The 23426-nt window shown below is 47.6% G+C and overlaps 1 protein-coding gene across 1 annotated transcript in view; it reads right to left on the bottom strand.

Annotated features, from left to right (window-relative positions):
- DDX27 (DEAD-box helicase 27) overlaps positions 1 to 23426 on the bottom strand; it is a 1027557-nt gene that overhangs the window by 205521 nt on the left and 798610 nt on the right. The gene's annotated exons all lie outside the window — the stretch shown is intronic.

Here is a 23426-nt window from a genome sequence, read left to right as displayed (position 1 = left end):
GCAACCTGCAAGGAGAGAAAAGACACAGGTTAGCAATATAAAAGGCGAAACAGCGCCCAAGGGACAGCATCGCGCACACTGCGCTTTCGCCTACCGGCCCATGCTCATCTTCAAACTGCATGACAACACCAAAATACCTTTCCATACCTAAAAGGAAAGAAGCAAGACATTATTATTCGAACTAAGAGGAACATAAAAACTGCATATAAAGACTGTAAAGCAGCAAACCTACTGAGTCGCAGCAGGCCTGGATTCCCACAGGGGGGCTTGCACCAGTGAAGTAACTTGGTCGCTGCTCGCCCCCACATCTACGCGCCCCTGCCACGAGGAGCAGGACGGAGAATCTACCTTTTACAATATTAAGACCCATCTTTAACCAGAGGCCTTACCAAGGGACCAGGAGAGGGTTTGAGAGTGCAAATCATCCAACCAGGGCCGGGTGGCCTCCCCGTGGATACCAGGTGAGCATAACAACGAGTTCTATTGCATCCTTTGCAAGTAGAATGGCAATCTCATCGAGGAGGATCTTTGAGTGCTCCGAGGAGTGTACTTTTTGTCTTGGAGGATGGTTGCGGGGGCGTTCTAGTAGCTCTACACAGTACCCTACGGAACAATGTGGACAGCACCCATCTGTCCGAAGTGATCCCTTCCTATGTGTGGGTGAAGGTGGAAATGCGCCCCCCTACTGAGGATGCATTTCCCAGAGGGAACCCGGGACCCTGAGCGGAACGTCACTGTTTGTTGAGTGGCATACACCTCTACCGGGGCTGCCTCTACCCCTAGTGCAGCCCCTGCGCTGACCTCTGGTGGAACCGTGTGTAGCCTGGGACTGATTTTTGCCCCATGAGGTTCCTTGATTTTGATAGTAGTTGGAACCCCCTAGGAGCTTTGGCCGCGAAAGCGACGAAAACGATTATTTCCCCTTTGACCTGTGGGCTTATTTGTTCAGTTGTCCGAGAGATTTTAAGGTCTCATATTCATCCTTAGCCGTCTTAAGTGCCTCTTCCACTGCTTTCCCAAATAGAACGTTCGGTACTACCGGCATGTCTATGAGCGCGGCTTGGGTCTCGGGCTTGAACCCGGACTGTCTTAGCCGAGCATGGAGTTTTATTACTGTTCCTTCGGCTATCAACCTTCCAGCATTGTCTGCCGCATCAAAATTTGACTTAAGGATGCATCCAGACACGGACCTTCCTTCTGCTGCAATTTGGGCTAACTGTCCCTGGTAGGCTGACATGTAGGCAACTTTCCTACCCAGAGCGTATATTCTCTTGCTCTCTTTGTCGGGAGGTGCTTCAGAAGAAGCAAGTGGTGTACCTGCCCTCTTTCTGGTAGTTGTTACTACGAGGGAGTCGGGTTTTAATTGCCCCCTAATGTACATGGGATCAGAGGGTGTGGCGCGGAATAATTTTTCCACTCGTGGAGAGACTGCACAGTAAGATTAGGCGTTACCAGCGAGGGATCGAGCCTGCGCTGGATGGTTCTTAATATGGATATAGCCTGGGAAATGGCTCTTCTGTCACCTAAGATTTCTTCCGCAAAATCTTTATCTTCTTGGGCACCTTGTCTATTTGGAAATGAGCTGCTGCACCTCATTGAGGAGTGGCTGATAATCTGTGAGTCGTTTACCGCGGGGTCTTTCGGAATAGGAGAGTCGAGACTGTAGGCTTCCGCCTCATCTTCCTCCGCTTCCTGGTCCTCATCGTCCCCATAGTAAGAAACCCCCGTCTGTTCTTCCAGCATATAACTATCTGTTTCCTCGCCATAGGACTCTGGATGGTAAAGTTCAACTAGCAAAGGGTCTGAAAACGAACCCTGCGCTGGAGCCGAAGAGCGGAGCCTTTTAGTAGGGGGCTGAGAGGGCTTGGACCCCGAAGGGGCAGAGGTAGCTGGAGTGCTGGTATAGCTCTGGAAATAACTAGTGTCTTTCTCATCGAAGTCTGCCATAAATGACATTCTTCTCGTTACCCTATCAATGTCGTCAGAACTCCAATTTTTTGAAGTAGGAATGACTACAGGATCCTCATCCTCTTTCTCCATGCCCATATCCTGAGCAGTGGGAGGAACAAGCTTTCCCTTGGTGACGGGGTCAGGGACCTTGGATTTTCCTAAAGATTTAGGGTCTTTTTTTTCCCCTTTGAACCTGGTGTTCTGAGGTTTTTTTTTTTTAATGTCGTTTTTCCCCGTTCCCATGACTAGAAGAATGTTTTCCTGAACTTTTAGGGTTTTCTGAGTGCTTCGACGCCTGGCGTCGAGATTCGGAGGTGGCTTTTGACACACCGTGTCTAGGCTCAGAGGTGGTACGAGATTCGGAAGTCTTGGAAGACGGGCGTTGAATCTCGGAAGCAGACGTCAAACGTGCTACTTGGGGGGGAAAAGGTCGGATTCGTCTTCTGACGACCGGGCCTCAATGTTGGTAATGTGGCACCTTTCCCAACCGTGGACGGTTGTTTGTCGTGAGGCGAACGTGACCGGGAACGCCCAGAGGACACAGATTCTGTGGACCGCTCTCTCGATGCCTTTCGCTGCAAATCACTCGATATGCGTGTCGAAACTCGGCTGGGGCTAATGTGCTTAGTGGAAGTGGTGTGTGTTGCGCTTATGCCGCCGGGTGTTGTCCCCATAACTGTACCGCCAGTCAGTCCTCTGCAGTAGGGGGCTTCTGCGTGGGTGTCTGAAGTCACCCCTGTGCCCTCGCCATCCGATAAGGCGGCATTGCTGCCATCGCTGAAGGATCTCACGGCGTCCATAGACTCTAGCTTTCTGGCGTAGTGGGCCCAGCGCTTTGTCGAGCGGTCTTTGAGTGTTTTGGGCTTGAAGAGCCTACAAGCTCTACAGGTAGCCCCGGGATGGTCTTGTGGGAGACACAGTTTACACGTATTGTGTTTGTCCCCCCCAGGGAAACTTCCTGTTACACTTCAGGAAGAATTTAAAGGGAGTACTCTCCATAAGTTATAAATGGCCGTGGCCGGGAATGTGTATGAAACGAGTGTATGACCACCACCCACTCTCCCTACTTGCACGGGCCCGAGGCCAGAGGCCTTCCGAGGCCCTGGCCGGAGCCAGAGGCCTTCTGAGGCCCAAAGTCTGTTGTGTAGTTTCAACGGCTGATTTCCTCAATCTCGATTCACTAACGTCGATCTTCGGCGTAGTGTGGGAGGAACAGAGAAATATAGTACTGATATTGATAAATGGCTAAAGCCAAGGGAACTCCGCGATATGCTTCTGACAAGTATGGCGGAAAAAAACAATCTGAGGGTCCTACACGCGTGAGGGATCATGGGTACAGTGGACGTCACACTAGGGATAGTATTACTGGCACGCCCTAGTCCGACACCCCTTTTCGAATTTTGAAAAACAAACTAATACTCTGCAGCTTCCACTAGATGTCAGCCTATGCAGAGCATGTGATCTAAGCAGATTCCACAAGCCTCAGAGAGAGAGATATATATATGACAATGCATTACTTACCGTAAAAGCATTTCTGATGGTTGTATCTGCTTAGATTCACATGCTGTGCATAGGTCCGACATCCAGTGGTCACTGCGGAGTATTGCATTTTGTTTTTCGTAGTCGAAAAGGGGACGTCGACAAGGCGTGTCTGTAACACTATCCCTATAGTGACGTGCGTTGTACCCACAATCCCTCACGCGTCGAGGTCCCTCTGTTTGTATTTTTCTGCCCTGAGGGAGCCTTCTAGACGTGAGTGAGTACAGAAAAGAGAGAAATATAGAAAAGGATGTCTATGTTCCTTCCATCCGAGTGGGGAGGAAGGGTGGGCGCATGTGAATCTAAGCAGATACAACCATCAGAAATGCTTTTACGGTAAGTAATGCATTGTCTTCTGATGTTTGTTAATCTGCTTAGAATCACATACTGTGCATAGACTAGCGAGCAGTACCCGGAGTTGGCGGTGGGTTATGAGAAGGAACAGTAGAGAAAAGATGTCTTAATACTGCCTGTCCCACCTGGGAGTCAGATTTAGAGTGTGCATCTAGACAGTAGTGTTTTGTAAAGGTGTGTACAGAACTCCAGGTAGCCGCTTTGCAGATGGACTCAAGGGGAACATTTGCAATGAATGCTATGGAAGCCCCAGTGCCTCGAGTGGAATGTGCTCTTGGCTTGAAGGGTAGTTCTCTCTTAGCAAGAGTGTAACAGAGTGATGCATTGAACAATCCATCTAGATATAGTGGACTTTGAAACTGCATCTCCTTCTCTTCCTGCTGCCACCGAGACAAAGAACTGATTAGTCTTTCTTAGTGGTCTGGTTCTTTCCATGTAAAACATGACAGCTCTGCGTACATCCAGTGTATGCAGACTTTTTTCTCCCAAGCTGGAAGGGTTTTGAAAGAACGTTGGTAGTTTACATGAAATTTCGATATGAATTTTGGTGCAAACCTTGGGTGTGTGCGTAGAACCACCTTATCCTTGTGAACTGTTACGAAGGGGTCTTGTACAGAAAGAGCCTATAGTTCACTTACTCTCCTAATGGAGGTGATAGCTATTAGGAAAGCAGTCTTAATAGTGAGGTCTTTAAGAGTTGCCTTGTGCATGGGTTCGAAAGGCGGGCCCATGAGTCTAGAAAGTACCACATTTAAGTCCCATCCGGGAGCTGGGTTTGCTATCGGAGGGTGTATTCTCTTTATCCCCTCCATGAAGGCCTTGATAACTGGTATCTTCCACCACGACACTTTAAGTTGGGAAGTGGTGTATGCAGAAAGTGCCGCTAGGTGGACTTTAATGGAATTGAAGACTAGGCCTGAATCCAGTAAATGGGTCAAGTACAGAACAATGTTAGTGGGAGAGCAGTCAACTGAGTTGATGCTCTTAATTCTACACCAGATGACAAATCTTTTCCACTTGCTAGAATAGCAGTGGCGAGTATTAGGTTTTCTGGCTTCCCTGAGGCTGTCCATACATCTCTGCGGGAGTTGTAAATGTCCAAATTCTACGATCTCAGGAGCCAGGCTGCTAAGTTCATGGTCTGAGGGCATGGATGCAGTGTCCTGCCCTTGTCCTGTGACAGCATGTTGTACGGGCAGGGAAGTTTCACTGGGGGAGATAGGGACATCTCCATAAAGTGAGCGAACCATGGCTGCCGGCCCACATTGGGGCCACTAGTATCATGGTAACCTGCTCCTGGTGCATCTTGTGCACCACTTTGTTGAGAAGGGGAGTTGGGGGAAAGGCGTAAACAAATTTCCCTGACCATTGAATCGACAGACCGTTCCCCTTGGACTGGTTCTGGGGGTACCTGGAGGCGTAACTTTGGCATTGTGAGTTTTCCATAGTTGCGAACAGGTCTATTTCCGGGAATCCCCATTGCGTGAAGACGTCGATGTCTTCGTGCAATTGCCATTCATACTCTTCGGGCAGGGGGAAGTCTCTGCTGAGTTTGTCTGCTAGCAGATTGAGTTCCCCTGGTACATGTTGTGATAGTAGGAACATGTTGTGTTTGAGAGCCCACTTCCATATATTCTGGGACAGCTTGGACAGTCCTGGAGAGTGGGTGCCCCCCTGCTTGTTGATGTAGTACATGGCTGTGGTGCTGTCTGTAAGGACCAACACAGTCTTGCCTTGTAGGTGTTCCTGGAAGGCTTTTAGCGCCTTGAACACAGTTAGTAGCTCCAGTAGATTTATGTGTTTGGATGCTACGTTCGGAGTCCAAACTCAGTGAGCAGTCTGATGGGATAGGTGAGCCCCCCATCCTGTGAGGGATGCGTCTGTGGTCAGAGTGGCTTCCGCCGCGGGTGTGGCAAAAGGTTTCCCTCTTTCCTTTGTCCACCACCGTAGCGAGAGAACCAAGGCCTGCGAGACCACCACTAGATCGTCCCATTGTCCGCTGGCCTGACACCACTGGCTGTTGAGCCACTCTTGCATTGGGCGCATGCGCAGGCGCGCGTGAGGTACCAAATAAATACATGACGCCATCATCCCTAGCAAGCGCATTGCTTTGCGTACGGTCACCTCTCGACCTGCCACATAATGGGGGATCTGAAACAGCATGTTTTGGACCCTCTCGTTGGAGGGGAAGACGAGGCCGTCCTTTGTTCGAATTAGAGCCCCTAAAAATTGTTTGATTTGGCTGGGGTCTAAGCTGGACTTCTTTTCGTTGATGGAGAAGCCCAGTTGGTACAAAAGGTCTACGGTCTTTTGGGTATTGGAGAAGCATGTTTCGTAAGAATCCCCTGTTATGAGCCAGTCGTCGAGGTAAGGGTATACCGGGATGGATAACCTGCGCAGGTGGGCTGCTGCTACTGCCAGTACTTTTGTGAATACCCTTGGTGCAGAAGCTATCCCGAAGGGTAGTACTCTGAACTGGTAGTGTTTGTTCTCTATCTTGAACCTGAGGTATTTTCTGTGTGCTGGCAACATTAAAATATGAAAGTATGCATCTTTCATGTCTAGCGTTGTCATGTAATCCCCTTGTGATAACAGTGGGATTACTTCCTGCAAGGTCACCATACGAAACTTTTGGGGTTTGACAAAGTTGTTCGCTGGGCGCAGATCTAATACAGGGCGCATCTTTTTGGGCACAAGGAAGTACACTGAATAAATACCTTCTGTTACCCGAGATAGGGGAACAGCCTCTATAGCTTCTTTTTTCAGTAGCTCTTCTACTTCTTGAAGAAGAATGGTGAGGTGTTCCGGTGTTATGCTTCGGTTCCGTGGGGGTCTGTACTTCGGGGAACCGTTGAATTCGATGCAGTATCCGTGGGCTATGGTGGATAATACCCAGCGGTCTGACGATATTCCCTCCCATGCTGATAGGAACGATGTTAGCCGGCCCCCGACCGGTGATGCATGGGAGGGGACCCGAATCTTCGGGTCATTTGTTGGTATTGGGCGTGGAACCTTTGGGGCTGGAGCCGCGACCTCTTCCTTTGCCACGCCGTTGGCCTCTTTGACTGAACTGGGTGCTTTGGTTAGAGGGCCAGTTGGTAGCAGAGTAAAATTGCTGTTGGTTTTGCTGCTGGCGTAGGCCACGAAAGGAGCGTCTATTGCCATAGCTGCGTCTGTTAGAGGGCCTAGAAATTCGGTCAAGAGTCTTGATGGTATCAAACTCTTTGTTCGCATGTTCTAGGGCCTCATCAACTGCTTTCCCAAACAGATGTGTTTGTTCTATGGGCTTATTTATCAGGGACGCTTGGGTTTCCGGCTTAAATCCTGAATTGCGTAGCCTGACATGGCGTTTGAGAAGTATTCCCTGAACCAGGGAACGGCCAGCCGTCTCTGCGGCATCTAAAGAGTTCTTCACGATGCCCTGGTTTACAAGAGTTCCCTCTGATATTATAGCTAACAGGCGTGAACGCAGGGGTTCTGGTGCGTTCTCTGCTTCGCTGCGCAGCTTGCTCCACTGTGCATCCGCGTAGCTAGCTAGTAGGGAATTGTTATTTGCAATCCTAGTTGAGAATGCGGCGGAGGTCGTGATTCTCTTTCCAAGTGCATAGAGCTTCTTGCCCTCTTTGTCAGGTGGTGCCTCACTAGTGGATAGTGGTACCCCCGCTCTTTTTCTTGTATTAGTAACTACGAGGGAGTCTGGAATAGAATGTCCTCTGATGTACAAAGGGTCAGAGGATGAAGGGCTGAAGAGCTTTTCTATTCGAGGGTTGACCCCTCTTACTAAGGCAGGATTGGAAAGGGAAGGAGATATTCTTCTCTTTATAGAAGCCAGGAGCGGAATAGACTGGCTAACAGGGGCTTTTTCTTTAATAACTTTCTCTACAAAGTCTATGTCAGGAAGAGTTTCCCCTGTGTCTCTCTCAAAATGCGCTGCTGCCTTGTGCAATAGTGCATTGAGTGAAGGTTGGTCATCTATGGGAGAGGTGTTCCCAATATGTGAATCCTTGAGAGGAGAAGGGTGAAAGACATCAGGGTCTGAGTGCACTGATGGGGATTGCCAAGGCTGCACTGATGGGGATTGCCAGGGCTGCGAGGTAGCTGTATCTTCTTCAAAAGCTCCTGCAGTAGTGTAAGGATCTTCTTCGAACCCCTCTTCCTCATGTTCTTCCTCTCCACCTAAACACTCCTCATCTTCCTGGAGGTATTGCTCCTCTTCAGTGAGGTCATATACGTCTGTGGAAGGGGGAAACATCCTAGGAATCTTGACCCTAGGGTCATCCTGGGGCCATTCTCTTTGTCTCTTGTGTGTGGGTGGGTCTTGGCTTCCCAAAAACCTTTCCATTTTCTCGATACAAGAATGGAGTCTTTCAAGGGTCTCATGGGGTACCCCTGAATAGTCTAGAGGGGGGAAATCAAGGTTTTCAGCTTCAAAACGCTTGGAACGCTCCCACAACGTCGAGGAGAGGTTTCCGTCTCCCTCTGAAAAGCCCTCCGGTAGTTCAGAAGTGCCCTTAGATGAAGGGGGCTGTTCCTGGCTACTTTTGTGCTTTTTCGGTGCGGTATTCGACATTTGTTTCGTCGTCCGCGTACGTTTGTCTTCGGAAACAATTCTCGCCAGGCTCTCGACAACGAGTTTGTCATTCGAGGGCTCTGGTGTCGACGTTGCCTGCGTTGCGCGTTGTTCCTCGACGGCCGCTCTATGGAGCGTTACGTCGGATGATTTTGAGGTAGCGCCCATGTTTGATGAAAGGCCAATCGCTGGTCGCGGCTGCGTTTGCGGGTGGGGCTTGAGACCTTTACAGTCTGAAGTAGACGCCGGAGTGCCCTGCGTCCCCTTCGGCGCTGATGGATCCTTCGTCCTCGACGAAGAAGAGCCGTGGGTTGTGTGTTTAGTCTTATGGGGTTTATGTGCATCCTTGTCGCCGGGGTGTTCATCCCCATAAGCAGGGCGTGAGCCGAGCCCTTCGGGGCCGGGGACGGACGTCGAGGAGCGCGAGCGCTCCTTCTGGGGGTTAATGACTTCCGTGACGGACGTCGAGTTATCACCCTCCTCGTCACTTTCTGTAACAGCGGCGGTGGGTGAGGAAATTGACTTCGACATAGCGTAGTCCGCCCACCTCTTAACTTTACGTTCTTTAAGTGTTCTTGGTTTCAAGAGCTTACAGGCCGCGCAGCTGTCCTCTTTATGATCGAGGGGCAAGCAACGATTACAGAACTTGTGTTTATTCTTCCAAGTGTATTTGCCCCTACAGCGTGGGCAAAACTTAAAAGGTGTCCTCTCCATAGCTGAGGCAATAATAACTGGTGATAACAACCCCAAAGGAAAGATAGGGGAGAAAGAAAGACATTCTCAAAGAGAAGATAAAAATTTGAACCCCCACTCTCCCTACTGTATGTTGGCCGGCGAGGCCAGGCCACGTGTTCGGCAGCGCCGAAGGATCTCCTCCGCCTCTTCCCCTCCGTCGAAAACTTGCTCGGCGGAGAAACAGCTTCACAGCTAACGTCGAGGGGAGGGATCTTTAACAATATAATAAGTATAATTAAGGACCGAGGTCCGTAGTAAGTATTAGCAATGTCTCTCTAGGAGCTCCGCGTAAGGCGACCAGAAGCTGGGCGGAAAAAAACAATCTGAGGGACCTCGATGCGTGAGGGATTGTGGGTACAACGCACGTCACTATAGGGATAGTGTTACAGACACGCCTTGTCGACGTCCCCTTTTCGACTACGAAAAACAAAATGCAATACTCCGCAGTGACCACTGGATGTCGGACCTATGCACAGCATGTGATTCTAAGCAGATTAACAAACATCAGAAACACACACACACACACACACACACACACACACACACACACACCCCCCCCCCCCCCCCCCGTCATTTAGTGGTACATGCAGAGTATTGCAGGTCTTCAAAAGTTGAAAAGGGACGTCGACTGGGCATGTGTAATACTATCCCTAGTGTGATGTTCATAGTACCCATGGTCCTTCACACGTCAAAGTCCCTCAGATTGTTTTTTCCACCATAGTGGACGGTGTCAAGTTGTTGAGCTCGTGACTTATAGCCTTTATTTCTTATCATTATAACTTACCTATGATTAATATCCCTTTCGATGACTGACGCAGTTCCTACTACTCCACAGCGTTTAAACTGAATAAGATCATCACTTCTTGTTGAGTCGCGGCTGCAGCCTACCTCATGCCTTGGCCTATACAGTGGGGGGAGGGGGGTTGTCACATTTCAGGTTTCTCTTTGAGAATCCTACCTTTTCACTTTCCGCTCTTTTCTATTTACAAATTTACATTATCATGAAGAACACTCCTTTTGAATTCTGCCCCTCCTGTCATAAAAAGGTGTGCATCGGTGCCTTCCTTGTGATAACGCAGAAAAATGGTGTGCCGCCTGCCAGCTTTTTCAACCTAAAACTCTCAAGGACCGGTGTACTAAACTTTTGCGGGCCATGCCATGCAGGCCAAAGCCACTCTAGAGGGGCCAGCAGGTGCCGTAGAGTCAGAGGACAGGGCGTTCAGCGCACAAAGTGCTGCTGAAGATGAGACAGGAGCAACAGCTGCACAAGTACCAATCCCCCCCTCCGAAAGGCATGCCGGCGGTGTTAGGTAAGATTGTATGTAGTAACCCTGTGGGAGACTACACCAGCCTTGTCCTCTTGGCAATAGGTAACCCAACCTTTGGTGTAGGCCCTATAGTCCACATGTTGGTAGAGTGACTAAGCAGCCAGGATTATCTCAAGAGGGGTCAATGTGAGCTGTAGGGTTGTAACAGAGATTCACAGTGACAGGTATTCAAATAACACTTATACTCAAGGTTTCTTGATTAAATCATTATTTAAATCAACAGTCAGTTTTAAAGTAAGCCTTCTTTAGAAGGGGCAATTGGCAACAATAAAATACACTTCAAAAATACACTCCTTCAGTTCAGTTAAGTAATTAGAAACCCTTTTGGGATGGCACACAGATACTTCCTACACCCAGAGGTGACTTCAATTGATAGGACACTAGACATTAATATATCACTTTTCACACTTAAATGCAGTACTGAAGTTATGGCAAAAAGGAAAAGGTTAGGGAAGGAAACAATGGTTAACAAGTTTCTCAAACAGGTAAGCACTTTAGAATACCCCAATGCAATATGGATTAATCCTTTCCAAGCTATACAAGTAAGGTATGTATGACTTTTTGGGATAGTTAAACACCAAGTCAGAGGGTAAGAAGAGTCTTCGGGGAGCCAGGACAGCCAATGTCAATTGAGCAAAGTCTAGGGGAGCTGAGGCACTTCTTGAAGATAGGCAAAAGTGTTGCCCATCGTTTTGTTGTAAAAACAAATCACAGTTGGGCCACAAGCTGGGAGGCTTGCGAGAAGCAAAGATGCAAGCAACTCTGCAAAGGGCAGCAAATGCAAGTCTCCAGTGAGAGCAAGCAAGCTACAAACAAGAGGCAAGTACCCCTAGTTACACAGTACCTTGAGTCTGAAGAAAAGGTTCCAGCTGGCTTCTGTTCCTGTTGTCCCGAAGATCCTGTTGTTCCTGGGCCTCAGTTGTGGGGACAAGAGGGAGGACGCCTGGAGACTCCCGCACTACAGTTTAAAGGTCGGCGGCAGCAATAGGCACAGTCCAGATCAGCGGCACTTTGCGGTTTCAGCTACTCGCAATTAGCACCACTGTGGTTCTTGAACACGTTGAGGTGGTTGATGCTTGGTTAGTTCTGCTTCGAGGGAGTCTTGTATATCTTCCTGGAGCTTGGGTCCGGCTTAAAGGCGATGCACGCGCCCTGGTGTTCCTGTCCCCTGGCACTCAGTTCCTGTACCAGTTAAGAAGTACAGCCAGCAGAGACAGGGGGGTGGGGGTTCCAGGCAAGTTAGTTGTGTGGTTGATCAGTCCCACCAACCCAAAGGTAGAAGTCGTCCTTTCCGGGCTTCTCTAATCGATTAGAAAGTCTGAGCTTCAGCACTGCAGCAGGGCTTCACTGGGCAAACAAACGGTCCAGGAGGGTGCAGCAAGCTTCTCTTCCAGTTTCTTCAGTTCCATCGTCCAGTGGTCGACTCTGTCTTCCAAGCCAAAAAGCCTTGCCTTTTATGCAATTCTTTCATATTTGCAGCCTGGCTGTCACTCACACAGCAGGGTGGCCGTCCTCCAAGGACAGCAAGCCGGCCAATCATCTTTGGGTGCATTCCTGTAACCAAGGAGACTAAGCACAGGGAGTTGACCTTAGTTTTATTCCCTAAAACCTTTTCCTTGACACCAAACTTAGTATTGCTTAAATGTACCAGTGATGTATCAATATCCACAGTGTCCTAATTATTTAAGTCACCTGAGGGTATAGGAAGTGTGTGTGCCATCCTCAGTGGGTACCTACGGGTTTATTGAAACTGAGTGTGTATTTTTGAAGTATATTTGTGTTACATACATTGCTCCCTTCTAAAGAAGGCATTTTCAAACTGACTGTTAAATAACTGTTCAATCAAGAAATCTTTAATCAGGAAACCTTGAGTGTAAGAGTTTATTTGGATAATTGTCACTGTGAATCTTTATGCTATAACCCTACAGCTCACATTGACCCCTCTTGAGATAAGCCTGGCTGCTCAGCCACTCTAGCAACATCTGTAGTACATGCAAAGGTTGGGTTAAATATTGCCAAGAGGACACGGCTGGTGCAGTCTCCTACATAATACTGCATACAATCTTGCCTATCAGTGCCCATTCATAGCCTCATGTTAACACTCTTACACAAGACTAGTCATCAATGTAGATCAGGACAATGTTGTCCATCAGGACAATACTGGCTATTAGAGACAATCAATTTGGTGATTACAACACTTAGGAGGATGACAACCAATTGTTGGCCCCCTCACCTGCACATGTTGATCAGTCAATAGCTGACTCTCCTGCACACGATCAGGTATTATACAATGATCTACTCAAGAGAGCAGCAGATCACTTTAAAATACAAACCCAGGATATTCCTTTCCCAAGATCTAGATTTCGTACAGTCAATAAATAAAAGGATACAACCCTCTCTAGTTATACCATCACTTACCAAGGCTGTTAACCCCAGAAAAGAGTTGTCATCCTGCACCTTCTGACCCTTTGTACATCAAGGGCCATCTCAAACCGGACACCTTAGTGGTTAACACCACCCGCAAAAGGGCAGGTACACAATTAGCTTCTGGTGAGGCAACCCCAGAGAAAGAGGCATCGGGAAAGAAGGTAGCAACATCAGTCGCATACCAGGTGCGAAATGCTAACACAAGCCTGCTCTCCAGCTAGAATAGGTCCCTTTGGGATAAAGTACAAACACAACTAGATTCTGTCCCAGACCCTATCCGTACAGAAATGTTAAACAAGGTAGACGAGTGGCAAATAACATTAAAGGCCACCTTGATGCAGCAGATATTGCAGGCATAATTGTTGCAGAGGGAACCTTACTAAAACGCCATGCCTGGCTGCGTCGGTCAGTATTTAAATTGGAGACACAAGCAACACTTAGCAGTAGATGACGCCCTTGTAACAGCCAACAATGAACACGATACTTTAAAATCTCTTGGGCAAATTTCAAACAACCCATACATTAAAAGAGCTGTCTAATGCACATACGTGTTTTTTAAAGCCAAAGTTAAACAAGCCTCTCAATCTACTTTTAGCCAAAATAAATAGTAAAACGCAGTGCAATCCACACCCTTTCAGCCTACCTATCAAGGAGGGTTTAGACGCATTACAGCTAGATCTCAGGCTGCAGCCTCTAAAAGGCACCACTACCCAAAAACAATGACACCACAGTTCAGGTCCCCTCCCAGGTTTCCCCAGCAGGGAGTCAAATATCACATTACGCCCATGCATGGGAGGGGATCACTTTAGACAAGTGGGTGCTTTCCACCACAACAAAAGGATACTCCATAGAGTTCCTATCAAAACCACATCATCCTCCAAAACAGTGCAAGATGTTGCAAGAACATCAATAAATTCTTCAAGAAGAAATCCAGGTACTGCTTCAAAAAGGAGCAGTAGAACCCGTCCCTGCTCATGAGGTAAACAAGAGTATTTATTCAACTCACTTCCTTGCTCCCAAAAAGGATTTAACTACTGTGTTAGACCTTCGACCAGCCAACACGTTTGCCAAACCATAAATGTATCGATTGAGTACACTTCAGGAGGTTATCCTGCTATTAAAACAAGGGGATTACATGGCAACATTGGATATGAATGATGCATACTTTCATATTTGAATGTTGCCAGCTCACAGAAAATATCTCAGGTTCAAAGTCAGCACGACTCATTACCAGTTCAAAGTGCTTCCCTTCAGCATATCCTCAGCGCCAAGGGTATTCACCAAAGCACTAGCAGGGGCAGGGGCAGCTGTCCACCTGCACAGACAGTCTAGTCCAGTGTACCCTTATCTTGACGACTGGCTAATAACAGGAAAGACACCTCAAGAGCATCATCGGAAACACCCAAGAGACAACCTGCTTTACAATCTAGGCTTCTAAATCAATGAGAAGAAATCAATTCTTGCTCCGAGTCAAACAAAACAGTTTCTTGGTGCACAAATCCAGACGAACGATGCCTTAGTCTTCCCCTCCAATGAGAGGGTACAAAATGTCCTTTGTCAAATTCCACGTTATGTAGCAGGTCGGTTCAAGAGTGGCTAGCGAGGCAATGGTCACAAGCAAGCAGTCAGTGGGACGATCTAGTGGTAATTTCGCAGTACCTAGTTCATTCACTGCAGTGGTGGACAAGGAATAATCTTCAGCAAGGGAAATCATTCACCACCCCCTCAGTTCAAGCCACTCTTAATACTGACACATCACTGTCGGGATGGGGAGCACATCTCAACAACACTGCTCACAGCAAACGGGCGCAAAGAAACACATCAACTTTATAGAGTTGTTAGCATTGTTCAAAGCCCTCCAAGCTTTTCAACACCTAATTCAAGGGTAAACCGCCCTAGTACTAACAGACCGCACAACAGCCATGTTTTACATAAACAAGCAAGGGGGAAAACATGTTCCAAGTCTGTCTAAACTAGCACAAAACATATGGAACTCCACTCTAAAACATAACATGTTCCTTCTGTCCCAACATGGAACGGTTTGTTACCTGGCGCAAAGCTTGATAGATCAACCCAATTGATTGTTCTCCATCACACACTGTTCTCTAGTTACTTTACCTATTAGATTCAGGTTTAGTCTAACTCTTGTAGAGTCCATTTAGCAGCACTTTCTGAATACATCACCTCTCAACCAAAGGTGTCCTGGTGGAAGGTGCCAGTAGTAAAGGCTTTCATGGAGGGGGTTGCAACTCCCAGGTGGCATTTAAATGTTGTACTTACAAAGGTCATGGGCTCCCCATTTGAGCCAATAGATAAAATCAGTCTTAAACACTTGACTTACAAGACTGCTTTTCCCATTGCCATTACATCCATTAGAGGGGTCAGTGAACTACAAGCACTTTCAGTTCAAGATCCCTTTGTTGTCATTCATAAAGACAAAGTGGTGCCAAGAACACACCCACATTTTTCTCCTAAATTTATTTCAAAGTTCCATATCAACCAGTCCATACAACTTCCAGCTTTCTTACAAAACCGTACCAATTCTGCAGAAAGAAGCCTCCATACATTAGATGTTAGGAGGGCTGTAATGTATTACCTTAAGACAACAAAACCAATGAGAAAGACTGATCAATTCTTTGTGTCCATAGCTACTGGAAGAGAAGGGGATCCTGTCTCTAAGTCGGCTATCTCAAAATGGATAATCAAATGCATTCAAATTTGCTACTCCCTTTCAAACAAAACTATGCCTTTCACGCCAAGATCCCACTCAAGACAGGGCACAGGGGCTACTTTGGCTTTTATTGCAAATGTCCCTTTAGATGCCATTTGCAAGGTAGCTACTTGGAGTTCTATACATAATTCCACACAACATTACTGTCTGGATGCCCATTGTAAACAAGTAACAGGTGGGACAATCAGTGTTAAAGAATGAGAAGTAGGGGTGCACAAAACAGCTTTGTGAATCGTTTAAGATCTTTACAATGTATATTCCCTTCGGACATACGTCTCTAATGGATTCGATAAAAGTGTAGTCGATATTTAAGGTGCAAAAGGGCTGACGTCACAAGGCCACTTGGGACAAAGCGATTGAACAGAACCAGAACTGTGTACTACTACCCAGTAAGACCTAATGCACTCCTTCTGGAATCTAAGTCCCAATTAATGATAGTAGATGACAATGCATTACTTACCGTAAAAGCATTTCTGATTGTTGTATCTGCTTAGATTCACATGCTGTCCATAGGTCCGACATCCAGTGGTCACTGCGGAGTATTGCATTTTGTTTTTCGTAGTCGAAAAGGGGACGTCGACAAGGCGTGTCTGTAACACTATCCCTATAGTGACGTGCGTTGTACCCACAATCCCTCACGCGTCGAGGTCCCTCTGTTTGTATTTTTCTGCCCTGAGGGAGCCTTCTATACGTGAGTGAGTACAGAAAAGAGAGAAATATAGGAAAGGATGTCTATGTTCCTTCCATCCGAGCGGGGAGGAAGGGTGGGCACATGTGAATCTAAGCAGATACAACCATCAGAAATGCTTTTACGGTAAGTAATGCATTGTCTTCTGATGTTTGTTAATCTGCTTAGAATCACATGCTGTGCATAGACTAGCGAGCAGTACCCGGAGTTGGCGGTGGGTTATGAGAAGGAACAGTAGAGAAAAGATGTCTTAATACTGCCTGTCCCACCTGGGAGTCAGATCTAGAGTGTGCATCTAGACAGTAGTGTTTTGTAAAGGTGTGTACAGAACTCCAGGTAGCCGCTTTGCAGATGGACTCAAGGGGAACATTTGCAATGAATGCTATGGAAGCCCCAGTGCCTCGAGTGGAATGTGCTCTTGGCTTGAAGGGTAGTTCTCTCTTAGCAAGAGTGTAACAGAGAGTGATGCATTGTACAATCCATCTAGATATAGTGGACTTAGAGACTGCATCTCCTTCTCTTCCTGCTGCCACCGAGACAAAGAACTGATTAGTTTTTCTCAGTGTTCTGGTTCTTTCCATGTAGAACATGACAGCTCTGCGTACATCTAGTGTATGCAGACTTTTTTCTCCCAAGCTGGAAGGGTTTTGAAAGAACGTTGGTAGTTCTATAGATTGGTTTACATGAAATTTCGAGATGAATTTTGGTGCAAACCTTGGGTGTGTGCGAAGAACCACCTTATCCTTGTGAACTGTTACGAAGGGGTCTAGTACAGAAAGAGCCTGTAGTTCACTTACTCTCCTAATGGAGGTGATAGCTATTAGGAAAGCAGTCTTAAGAGTGAGGTTTTTAAGAGTTGCCTTGTGCATGGGTTCGAAAGGAGTGCCCATGAGTCTGGAAAGTACCACGTTTAAGTCCCATCCGGGAGCTGGGTTAGCTATCGGGGGGTGTATTCTCTTTACCCCTTCCATGAAGGCCTTGATAACTGGTATCTTCCACCACGACACTTTAAGTTGGGAAGTGGTGTATGCAGAAAGTGCCGCTAGGTGGACTTTAATGGAATTAAACACTAGACCTGAATCCAGTAAATGGGTCAAGTACAGAATAATGTTAGTGGCAGAGCAGTCAACCGGGTTGATGTTTTTACTTCTACACCAGATGACAAATCTTGTCCACTTGCTAGAATAGCAGTGGCGAGTATTAGGTTTTCTGGCTTCCCTGAGGATGTCCATACATCTTTGAGGGAGATGTAAATGTCCAAATTCTATGATCTCAGGAGCCAGGCTGCTAAATTCATGGTCTGAGGGTATGGATGCAGTGTCCTGCCCTTGTCTTGTGACAACATGTTGTACGGGCAGGGAAGTTTCATTGGGGGAGATAGGGACATCTCCAACAAGTGAGCGAACCATGGCTGCCGGGCCCACATTGGGGCCACTAGTATCATGGTAACCTGCTCTTGGTGCATCTTGTGCACCACTTTGTTGAGGAGGGGAGTCGGGGGGAAAGGCGTAAACAAATTTCCCTGACCATTGCATCGACAGACCGTTCCCCTTGGATTGGTTTTGGGGGTACCTGGAGGCGTAACTTTGGCATTGTGAGTTCTCCAGGGTTGCGAACAGGTCTATTTCCGGGAAACCCCATTGCGTGAAGACGTCTAAGACGATGTCTTCGTGCAATTGCCATTCGTACTCTTTGGGCAGGGGGAAGTCTCTGCTGAGTTTGTCTGCTAGCAGATTGAGTTCCCCTGGTACATGTTGTGATAGTAGGAACATGTTGTGTTTGAGAGCCCACTTCCATATATTCTGGGACAGCTTAGACAGTCCTGGAGAGTGAGTGCCCCCTTGCTTGTTGAGGTAGTACATGGCTGTGGTGCTGTCTGTGAGGACCATCACTGTCTTTCCTTGTAAGTGTTCCTGAAAGGCTTTCAGTGCTTTGAACACGCTAGTAGTTCCAGCAGGTTTATATGCTTGGATGCTAAACTCGGAGTCCACACTCCGTGAGCAGTCTGATCGGATAGGTGAGCCCCCCATCCTGTAAGGGATGTGTCTGTGGTTAGAGTGGCTTCCACTGCGGGTGTGGCAAAAGTCTTCCCTAATAACAGGTTTTCCTTTGTCCACCACCGTAGCGAGAGAACCAAGGCCTGCGAGACCACCACTAGATCGTCCCATTGTCCGCTGGCCTGACACCACTGGCTGTAAAGCCACTCTTGCATTGGGCACATGCGCAAGCGCGCGTGAGATACCAAATAAATACACGACGCCATCATCCCTAGCAAGCGCATTGCTTTGCGTACCGTCACCTCTCGACCTGCCACATAACAGGGGATCTGAAACAGAATGTTTTGGACCCTCTCGTTGGAGGGGAAGACGAGGCCGTCCCTTGTTCGAATTAGAGCCCCTAGGAATTGTTCGATTTGGCTGGGGTCTAAGCTGGACTTCTTTTCGTTGATGGAGAAGCCCAGTTGGGACAAAAGGTCTACGGTGTTTTGGGCGTGGAGAAGCATGTTTCGTAAGAATCCCCTGTTATTAGCCAATCGTCCAGGTAAGGGTATACCGGGATGGATAAACTGCGCAGGTGGGCCGCTGCCACTGCCAGTACTTTCGTAAATACCCTTGGTGCAGATGCTATCCCGAAGGGTAGTACTCTGAACTGGTAGTGTTTGTTCTCTATCTTGAACCTGAGGTATTTTCTGTGCGCTGGCAACATTAAAATATGAAAGTATGCATCTTTCATGTCTAGTGTTGTCATGTAATCCCCCTGTGATAACAGTGGGATTACTTCCTGCAAGGTCACCATACGAAACCTTTGGGGTTTGACAAACTTGTTCGCTGGACGCAGATCTAATACAGGGCGCATGGTTAAATCCTTTTTGGGTACAAGGAAGTACACTGAATAAATACCTTCTGTTACCTGAGATAGGGGCCTGCCTCTATAGCTTCTTTTTCTTGAAGAAGAATAGTGAGGTGTTCCGGTGTCATGCGTCGGTTCCGTGGGGGTCTGTATTTCGGGGAACCGTTGAATTCGATGCAGCATCCGTGGGCTATGGTGGATAATACCCAGCGGTCTGACGTTATTCCCTCCCATGCTGAAAGGAACGATGTTAGCCGGCCCCCGACCGGTGATGCATGGGAGGGGACCCGAATCTTCGGGTCATTTGTTGGTATTGGGCGTGGGGCCTTTGGGACTGGAGCCGCGCCCTCTTCCTTTGCCACGACGTTGGCCTCTTTGACTGAACTGGGTGCTTTGGTTAGAGGACCAGTTGGTAGCAGAGTAAAATTGCTGTTGGCTTTGTTGCTGGCGTTGGCCACGAAAGGAGCGTCTATTGCCATAGCTGCGTCTGTTAGGTGGCCTAGAAATTTGGTCAAGAGTCTTGATGGTATCAAACTCCTTCTTCGCATGTTCTAGGGCCTCATCAACTGCTTTTCCAAACAGATGTGTTTGTTCTATGGGTTTATTTATCAGGAAAGCCTGTGTTTCCGGCTTAAAACCCGAATTGCGCAACCAGACATGGCGTTTGAGAAGTATTCCCTGAACCAGGGAACGGCCAGCTGTTTCTGCGGCATCTAAGGAGTTCTTTACGATGCCCTGGTTTACAAGAGTTCCCTCTGATATTATAGCTAGCAGGCGTGAACGCAGGGGTTCTGGTGCGTCCTCTGCTTCGCTGCGCAGCTTGCTCCACTGTGCATCTGCGTAGCTAGCTAGTAGGGAATTGTTATTTGCAATCCTGGTTGAGAAGGCGGCGGAGGTCGTGATTCTCTTCCCAAGTGCATAGAGCTTCTTGCCCTCTTTGTCAGGTGGTGCCTCACTAGTAGATAGTGGTACCCCCGCTCTTTTTCTTGTATTAGTCACTACAAGGGAGTCCGGAATAGAATGTCCCCTGATGTACAAAGGGTCAGAGAACGAAGGGCTGAAGAGCTTTTCTATCCGAGGGTTGACCCCTCTGACTAAGGCCGGATTGGAAAGGGAAGGAGTTATTCTTCTCCTTATAGAAGCCAGGAGTGGAATAGACTGACTGACCGGGGCTTTTTCTTTAATAACTCTTTCTACAAAGTCTATGTCCGGAAGAGTCTCCCCTGTGTCTATCTCAAAATGCGCTGCTGCCTTGCGCAACAGTGCATTAAGTGAAGGTTGGTCATCTATGGGGGAGGTGTTTCCAATCGGTGAGTCCTTGGGAGGAGAAGGTTGAAAGACATCAGGGTCTGAGGGCACTGATGGGGATTGCCAAGGCTTCACTGATGGGGAGTGCCAGGGCTGTGAAGTAGCTGTATCCTCTTCAAAAGCTCCTGCACTAGTGTAAGGGTCTTCTTCAAACCTCTCTTCCTCATGTTCTTCCTCTCCACCCAAACACTCATCTTCCTGGAGGTATTGCTCCTCTTCAGTGAGGTCATATGCGTCTGTAGAAGGGGGAAACAGCCTAGGAATCTTGACCCTAGGGTCATCCTGGGTCCATTCTCTTGGTCTTTTGGGTGTGGGTGGGTTTTGTTTACCCAAAAACCTTTCCATCTTTTCCATACAAGAATGGAGTCTTTCAAGGGTCTCATGGGGAACCACTGAATAGTCTAGAGGGGGGAAATCAGTGTTTTCACCTTCAAAACGCTTAGAACGCTCCCACAACGTCGACGAAAGGTTTCCGTCGCCCTCAGAAAAGCCCTCCGGTAGTTCAGAAGTGCCCTTAGATGAAGGGGGCAGTTCCTGGCTACTTTTGTGCTTTTTCGGCGTTTCTATATATTTTGGTGCGGTATTCGACGTCTGTTTCGTCGTCCGCTTACGTTTGTCCTCGGAAACAATTCTCGCCAGGCTCTCGACAACGAGTTCGTCAGTAGAGGGTTCTGGAGTCGACGTTGCCTGCGTTACGCGTTGTTTCTCGACGGCCGCTCTATGGAGCGTTACGTCGGATGTTTTTGAGGTAGCGCCCGTGTTAGATGAAAGCCCAATCGCTGGTCGCGGCTGCGTTTGCGGGTGGGGCTTGAGACCCTTACGGTCTGAGGTAGACGCCGGAGTGCCCTGCGTCCCCTTCGGCGCTGATGGATCCTTCGTCCTCGACGAAGAAGAGCCGTGGGTTGTGTGCTTAGGCCTATGGGGTCTGTATGCGTCCTTGTCGCCGGGGTGTTCATCCCCATAAGCAGGGCGTGAGCCGAGCCCGTCGGGGCCGGGGACGGACGTCGAGGAGCGCGAGCGCTCCTTCTGGGGGTTAATGACTTCCGTAACGGAGGTCGAGTTATCACCCTCCTCGTCACTTTCTGTAACAGCGGCGGCGGGTGAGGAAACTGACTTCGACATAGCGTAGTCCGCCCACCTCTTAACTTTCCGTTCTTTAAGAGTTCTTGGTTTCAAGAGCTTACAGGCCGCGCAGCTGTCCTCTTTATGATCGAGGGGCAAGCAACGATTACAGAGCTTGTGTTTGTCTTTCCAAGTGTATTTGCCCCTACAGCGTGGGCAAAACTTAAAAGGTGTCCTCTCCATAGCTGAGGCAATAAAAACTGGTGATAACAACCCCAAGGGAACGATAGGGGAGAAAGAAACACATTCTCGACGAGAAGATAAAAGTTGGAACCCCTACTCTCCCTACTGTGTGTTGGCCAGCGAGGCCTGGCCACGTGTTCGGCAGCGCCGAAGGATCTCCTCCGTCTCTTCCCCTCCGTCGAAAACTTGCTCGGCGGAGAAACAGCTTCACAGCTAACGTCGAGGGGAGGGATCTTTAACAATAAGTATATATAAAGGACCGAGGTCCGTAGTAAGTGTTTAGCAATGTCTCTCTAGGAGCTCCGCGTAAGGCGACCATAAGCTGGGCGGAAAAAAACAATCTGAGGGACCTCGACGCGTGAGGGATTGTGGGTACAACGCACGCCACTATAGGGATAGTGTTACAGACACGCCTTGTCGACGTCCCCTTTTCGACTACGAAAAACAAAATGCAATACTCCGCAGTGACCACTGGATGTCGGACCTATGCACAGCATGTGATTCTAAGCAGATTAACAAACATCAGAAATTCATATATATTTTGGCCACAAAGGCGAACATGTAAATAAACATCATTTTAACTTTTGTTAGTTTCAACTAGTGTGTTTTCCAATCTGTAGCATTTAAAGAGCCATATCCTACAACACTGTAGAACACATACATAAATCAGAAATCGATTTATAAAAATGACCATTGCATTTTAATTTGTAAAGACCAAGCAAAACAATGGTTAATTTAGAACATAATTCATGTTCATAAACTGATACTTTTTGTCAGTATCTTGTACAGCAGAGAAGTTGCAACACAAGCAATACCTAATGGTCAGACAATGAAATTATGTCAGGAAGCTTTCACATTGTCAATCTCATGGGGTAACATTTGTCTTCATAAAAGCCCCTTTTGGGTTTTTAGCAGTAACCAACGCGTTACGGATCATAGATCCATCTTCAGGGTTAGGGCTTGAATGTTCCTATTCAGAGATCATATTGAGCATAACTTCCTTAGTGTAGACCCTGTGCGGTGATGGAAATAAATATCTACTTTAGTGATTACCATCAATTACATAACAAGTCACAATGGACAGAGGATAGTTGGACGCTACTGACCTCTTCACAGTTGTAAAATGTCCAGTGACTGACCTAATAAGTTGAAGTACATAGACATCGAATAACTTGCACTTCCTTTTAATGTACTCATGCATACAGTTCATGCTCCCTCGTGTCAGAAACAAACCAATCTGTGGGACATTGACACGTGAAGGACCATGGGTACTACAGACGTCACACTAGGGATAGTAATACAGACACGCCCATTTGACATTGCTTTTCGACTTTTGAAAACAAGTCATGCAATACTTTGAACATACAACTAGATGGCGGCCTATGCAAAGCATGTGATTCTAAGCAGATACAAGCATCAGAAATATGATTACAGTAAGTATATATAAACAATCTTGGGTACCGACGCTTTACAGTTGAAAAAGGTGAATGTGGTTTAAAACCAATTAACCCCTTAAGTGCCAAGGACGAGGTATCTCATCCTTGGGATTACCTCCCTGTTGCCAAGGACGAGATAGCGCATCCTTGGCACCTAAGGGGTTAATGAAGGAGAAATAGTTAGAAGGCATTGAATGGCGAAATA

Source organism: Ambystoma mexicanum, chromosome 3p (genome assembly GCF_040938575.1).
Source record: "Ambystoma mexicanum isolate Mex_15411 chromosome 3p, UKY_AmexF1_1, whole genome shotgun sequence".
Classification (NCBI taxonomy): Eukaryota; Metazoa; Chordata; class Amphibia; order Caudata; family Ambystomatidae; genus Ambystoma; species Ambystoma mexicanum.
This window is presented reverse-complemented; position numbering and strand designations above follow the sequence as displayed.